This window comes from Oxyura jamaicensis, chromosome 2 (genome assembly GCF_011077185.1).
Source record: "Oxyura jamaicensis isolate SHBP4307 breed ruddy duck chromosome 2, BPBGC_Ojam_1.0, whole genome shotgun sequence".
NCBI classification, from domain to species: domain Eukaryota; kingdom Metazoa; phylum Chordata; class Aves; order Anseriformes; family Anatidae; genus Oxyura; species Oxyura jamaicensis.
In genome coordinates, this window is record NC_048894.1 from 7161029 (window position 1) to 7167568 (window position 6540).

The 6540-nt window shown below is 43.6% G+C and overlaps 1 protein-coding gene across 12 annotated transcripts in view; it reads right to left on the reverse strand.

Annotated features, from left to right (window-relative positions):
- Window positions 1-6540, reverse strand: part of KMT2C (lysine methyltransferase 2C) — a 200506-nt gene that overhangs the window by 158499 nt on the left and 35467 nt on the right. The window contains exon 1 of one of the 12 annotated variants that reach the window (XM_035318879.1): window positions 4037-4057. The exons of the other annotated variants lie outside the window; for them this stretch is intronic. The gene's annotated coding sequence lies outside the window, so the exon portion shown is untranslated. Of the gene's footprint in view, window positions 1-4036; window positions 4058-6540 lie in introns of those variants that run through there. 12 annotated transcript variants of the gene reach the window in all.

The window sequence follows — 6540 nt, forward strand, 5'->3', positions numbered from 1 at the left end:
AGAAGTAAATCCTAAAAGCCAGATCACGGAAGCTATTTTTATCCCAGAGTAAATAAAACTCCAAAAACACTATTGTGAAATATGAACAACAATGCAAGCAGCATAATAAGCATGCTCCAAAGCACAGTCACAACTAATAGGAGTCTTTAAAAAGGTTTAAAAGCTTCTGTATAAACAGACGTATCAGTCTCTAGGGGCACAGATAAGGCAGAAACGCTGCAATCTGCTGAACAAAACTGCCTATCGCGTTTTTCAATAAAAATCCCTGAAGAAGATTCGTCTGACCTGGAAACACGAATTTGCCTTCTGATAATTACAGACTAAGCCCAAATAATTGTAACAGAGAGCTTCTGATCTTCCGTTCAAGGGTCTGTTAAATCATCATCTTGTTTGGGGCAGTATTTCGCTGTGCCCCCATGTTCTCAGAATTTCCCCCCTTTATATCTGAGCCCACTACGAGCCACGTTGAGCTTTCTTTGGTTTTGATCCGCGCTAGTCTTCTGCCAGCTGGGAAGACATAAATTTACAGTATTTAAAATAAAATTGAATACCATCATCAAAAAGGTTATTCCTTAAATTTCTTAATGAAAAATAAGGGGAAAAAAAAGGGTAATAAATGGCTGTGTTTTCCAGCACTTGCTGCTGGGTCTACTACCTGATCTTCTCTGCGCTGCCCAGTATCAGGTGAGGCCGGGCTGTGCCACAAGTGCTCGCGGCAGAACGATCCACGGCTCGCCCTACATCACCCGATACAGGCCAGAGCTACAAACAAAACTGTATCTGCGTCAGAGGATAGCGGCAAGCAACCAGCGAACATTGTTACAGCCACTACTACAATGGAAGTCATCCAAGAGGCCCAACTGATAGCTCCAGGTCAAGTTCCTTTGAGGCCACCAGCCAAGGACACCCAAGCAGTAGGCTTACTCCGTTTACTGCGTTGTACACTGCAAGTCCTCAAGTGCTGCCACTTCTCTCCAGTTTTGCAGGTATCTTCGGTTTAAACGGGCACGGAAAGGTGTTTTTAAGGTAATCTAGTTTCCAAGATTTAGGCTCGGTATGGAGAAAATGCAAAAATACTCAAGATTCAGACATGCTGACCTGAAGACAGGAATACTTTTGAGAGAAAGTTTAAGAATTAACACAGATTGAAGAGGTAGCCACCAGAACAAAGCCAGTTTTTAGCAGGATCCATTCATCGGGTGTTGAGGAAGCAGAAGCAGGGACAGGAGAGCAGGCAGCGAAGGACAAGAGGGAATCCAGCAGCGATGGCGTCTTTGGGTGGCGGGACAAGTTGTGCTCTTCTAAAATATTCCGAATTTACAACCTGATTCACTTGCTTCCTAACTTTTTCAGGAGCCACCAGAAAAACAGCAATGAAGACGATCAAAAACGACACTGAACTTGGTTTATCAGAGGCTTGTTTGTATATCTGATTATTTTTCCTGAGGACAGACCTTCTGGAATGACAGCTTCTTAGATATTTATACTTTTATTTCAACTGGCATTTTACATATATACCCATATGCTTCTGATTAACATTTACGGCATGAAAACTTGATTCTACCCAGCAGACCACACAGCCTCAGAAATCACTATACACCCTCCAGAAGTATTCCAGGTACCAAAAGCTGGCACAGACAGACGAACACCTGCAGCCAGCCGGGGAGGTGACCCCATCAAGGGAAGCACGCTGGGCTCAGGCTCTCTTACAGCACCCCACAGCCGCTCACATTTACCAAAGCACCCCCATGGCATCCTCGCAGACCAGGGGCTGGATCAGTGTGGCCAACACAGGAATTTCAGAAGCAAGATTTATTTTTTTTGGTACAGTATAACTGTATTACTACTGCATAATTTTTGTTCTTTATTTTTGCACACTGAGATTTGCCTTTAAGTACCTGAAAGCCTACACAATGAGAGGGGAATTATACTTGAGGTGCTCTGATCCTCAGAAGCTTAGAAACCATTCGAATGTTGGTATCAAGTTATTAAAAGCATTTTAAAAGCATGTTCAACAACATTTAATGCACCATCCATGAAAAAGCTGCTGAAGGGAACTATCGGAACAGAAGGCCGATTGCTCGGACCTGCTGAACACCAGAACCACTACCCATGCAAGTCTGCTACCTGTAAATCCCACTCCATGCCTACAATTGCTCAAAGCCCGTCTTCCAGAAAGGCACCCGCTTTGCCAGCCCCTTTGCAGTGTGTTTCCGTTAAGGATCCATGCTATGTCCTATGTGAATTTCTCCAGTTTCAGTTTTCAAATGCTGGCTCTTTACATTTTGTTGAATTGCACCGAATCACACTGCTGCTTCTTCCCCTCGCTCATCCGCATCGTTCCATACACAACATTCACCAGCAGGAATCATCATTCCCAGACCACAGTTCAAACTACTCAAAATACCAGATCACGTTGCTAGAGCACCATCCAAAAAACCCAAAGCCGTGCCCTAAGTTCCCTAGACAAGAGACCACCTCGTCACTTAACTCAGCTACTGTATGCTTTATTCTACTGACTAATTCAACTAAATATTTTAAATCAGAATATAAAAGTTGGGCTCAACACCTTCTACCAAAAATCCACGTACATTTGGTCTTTATAGAAAACTATGTATAAAGGATCAGAAGACGCGGTATCTAGAACAAAGGGACCTTGTTAAACTCATGTAGCAGGCAGAAGGATGAAAAGGAAGGGAAGGAATTAAAAAAACAAACAACGCACAAAATAAACACCTAGGAGTTCATGACTCTTAAGACTGTACTGCAAGTATTTTCCAAAATAAAAATATGAAGTTAGAAGCCGTAAATTCTGCATGATTCTTCGCTTTCCATACTTCACTGTCAAGGCACAAGCAGCACTCATCACAGCACCACGGGGCCTGCTTTGGCAGAAGCTGAGCCTTCGGATCACACCGATTGCAGTGGGACCCGCAAGATCTCACCGCCGCACAGGAGTGAGTAGCATATACTTCAGTACACCTTGTAGCGGAATTAAATGCTCTACTGAAATGATGAGATCAAAAAAAAAAAAAAAACACAATGAATTTATTGCTTCTTACAACTTTTTCGCTGTAAAATTCAACTCCAAGGTAGTAATTGGCAGGGACAAAATTATGTAGCAATTAGGGCATGACAGCAAAAGCAAACAAGTACTGAAAATGGGTTCGACACTTCTAGTAACAAGCAGGTAATTATCACAGCAGCTTGAAAGGGGCATAATCAACCAAACTGACATCATCCCTCCCACATAATAAAATGTGAAATCCCTTTACGTGCAGCGCAGCTCTTACACGCAGCTGGTAAACGCTGCTAGTTGGGTCCCTGCGCCTGCGGAGCAGCTGAGGTTACAGTTGGGACAGATCAGCAGCGGGTAGCATCCATTTCTTTATTTAGAACAATGACAACTATCACGTTTTGATCCATTCTGGAATACCGAAACTATTAGCAGAAAACAGTATTGCATGCAAACGCCTTTCCTTCTGCTCTAACTTTGTTTCCAAAGTTCCTAGCGTACCACCAAACTCTGTGCCCTAAGGAAAAAGTTACTGGTACACCACTGCCTGCAAGATAAAATAGGTTTCATGGTTCTAATTTATACAAGGAAGTGATGAGTTTTAAGCGTTTGAGTTTTACCTACGAGGTTTCCCCGCAGCTCCCTTTAAGTTTAAGCGTAACGGTAACTCTTGTCTCAGCTTTATTACCCCAGGGACATTTCCTCTGTCCGCACCAACACCAAGTCCGGCCCCATCACAAACAGTCACGATTCCTCACAATGCATTTGAGGCAATTAAAATACAACCGGTAATGAAATAAATAAATCAATTCATTTGTCTGCTGTCCACTTTTAGCACAGCTTCACCGCCAGATTCCCACCCTCGCCGGCGAAGTGTTTTGCAAACCTGTCAGTCCCGAGCGAGCAGCGGCAGCGCTAGAGGCGGGTGCAGCCGCCTCCCCCTCTCTTGCTGTATTTTATGTATTCCCGAGCTACGTTCCTTCCCGTGTTCTGTCTCCGTGTGTTGACAAATGCATTTACCTCGGTGCTGTCTGTCAATATCATTAGCTTGCTGTTTCCGCCTCCTTCCAGCTCATTAGCAGCGCCCGGCAGAATCCCGCACTAATCCTGCGGGCTGCCGTTAACTGTTTCTGTCCGGCGCCCAGCTCGCGGCCACGCTTCCCTCCTGGTTTCTTGGATACAAGCGATTCCAAACACAGCGCAGCAGCGGCTCGATTTGCATTGATTTTTCAAGTGAGATTTCCACAAAACGTTTGCAGAGCACCCGTACGTATCAGTTTGTAAACCACGCCGCACGTACCCCGAGTAAAACACACACATTATTAGCATTTATTCCCTTGGCTTCAGAGGCTAAACAGATGATGTGCAGCATTAATACAACAGGAATTCTTTAAACACCTGCTACAGGCAATCTTTTAGGGGTTTTATTTGCTTGTTTTTTGTGTTTGTTTTTAATGATTAGGCTGAGAGTTCTCAAAAAATGCCAAAAACTGGGCTCCCAGATCTCAACTTTTCAAAGTTTCTGGAATAATTGTAAGTACCGTTATTCATCCCAAAATGCAAAGGTAGGTCTGTAGCCTCGCCGCAGCATTCCTCGCTGTGTGGAAGGTTTGGGTTACTGGGAATTAAAGCAGCTGCAGGGCTAACAGAAGCCAGGCGGCTGCTGCCTGTGTGTTACTGACAGGATGACGTTAATGCTATTCCAAACTTGCCTTCTTTTTGTCACATCTGAATCATTTTACATCTGAAACTACTTATAAAGGTTAGAAGTCTATCGAGAATCCTATTAACTAGAAAAATAGGGAAAAAGCACAAGTTTACTGATTTAAAACTACACCATGTAAAGGAAGAAGAAACATTCACTTCCAAGCTAAAAAAAAGACAACAAAAAAAAAGGAAAATAGGAAAAAGAATCAAAACCCCTTTATTATTAAGCCAGTTGTCATTGATGAAACCTCTTCTTAGAAGCTTTGCTTCTGTGAACACAATGACTTCACTACAAGGATCTACAAGCACAAGGAACAGCTTTGTACGTAACTCTTCAAAAAGCTAGGACTGGCCCAAAGCAATCCAACAGGGGGCTCGGACTTAGGGAACGGCCAAATCTTCACCTGAAGGACCAGGTAAACTGCACATCCCCTTTACTAAGGGAGGTCAGAGTGCCACAAAGGAGCTCCCAGCCCCACAGGCGTGCTAAGAGTTGGGCTGGCAGAGAACCGAGGCGAGCAGCTGCAATAGGAGGCGACTGCCCAAGTGGTGCTGCCAGCACAACACAGCTCCCAAAGCGTGCCCTCAGATAACCTGTAAGTATCAAGCTCACCAGAAAATTTCCATTACTAACACCACACGGGTAAGTCCGGTACCAGGGGGCAGGTCGGTGGATGTTATTTCCTAACTGGAAGAGATGAGGTGGGAAGCCCCCAGTAATGCACACGGTTTTTCTTCTATGCAGGTGGATCCTAGAAGAAAGGTAACGTGCTTGGTTACGTGCCCCTGAAGGAAACTTTCTTCATCTGAGCAGCTGGGAACAGTGCCTCGGTGAAGGAAGCGGGGAATTTTGAAGTAGGGCTCCTCCCTGCAAGGGCCTTGACAGGGTGCAAGGCAAACATACTTTTTTTTTTTGGTGCTGCTATTAACTTCTCTAAACACAGACACACCCCGGGACCTTATTTTTTTTTATATACCCAATCCTACAGCCTCATTTGCAGACAGGTTGAGAATTTACCTCCTCCAAAAGTGAAATCAAAAGCTGAAGTTTAGCTTACCTTGGAAAATAAAAACAAACCAGGGCTTCACTCACTAGACACACCCCGTATCAGCATGCTCCAGCATTTAATTGCAGAATACCACCAGGCTGGTAACTCACAGCAGAAGAACTACAGCTTAAAATAACACTACTAATAAAGAGTAATAGGCAAAAGTGTGCTACCATGAAAAGAAGTCATTGCGCAGCAATGCCACTGGACTAATTCTAAGCTTAAATAAAAACTATCACCAAATGTCAACTTTTTTACCTGCTCTGTTGTTTTACTTCCAAACCCAAGAGCTGTTTAAATGCTTAGCCTCGGATGCACACAAACATGAACACACCAACAGAAGTAAGGCTGAGAGTTTGCCTCAAAGCTACCACGCTTGCAGGTGCAGTGCTGAACAATTGCCCTGTGCTTTTTCGAGGACTGCCTGAAAGCCCCTCTGTCATTTATGCTTTCTGTTACCAGCATTACTCTGAGAATTGAAATGAAAACTGTATAAAATTCTCAATTATTATGAGAGCTTTTTTTTCTGGATCAAAACCCACAAATCCTGAACACTTCTTCATGAGCTCTTCTGAAGAGTTCTGTTCTTTTTTCAAGTTTCATTGGCCATAAACTTACTATTCAGGTTCACCCAAGAGAAATCACAAAACTTTAAAACGTTACATTTAATATAACATTACTACCCTAAGGTATGAAAGAACTGCAATCAGTAGCTTTGATTTCTGAAAGTACAGCGTGCATTACAAAATGCCCTGCTGGAGAACTCAC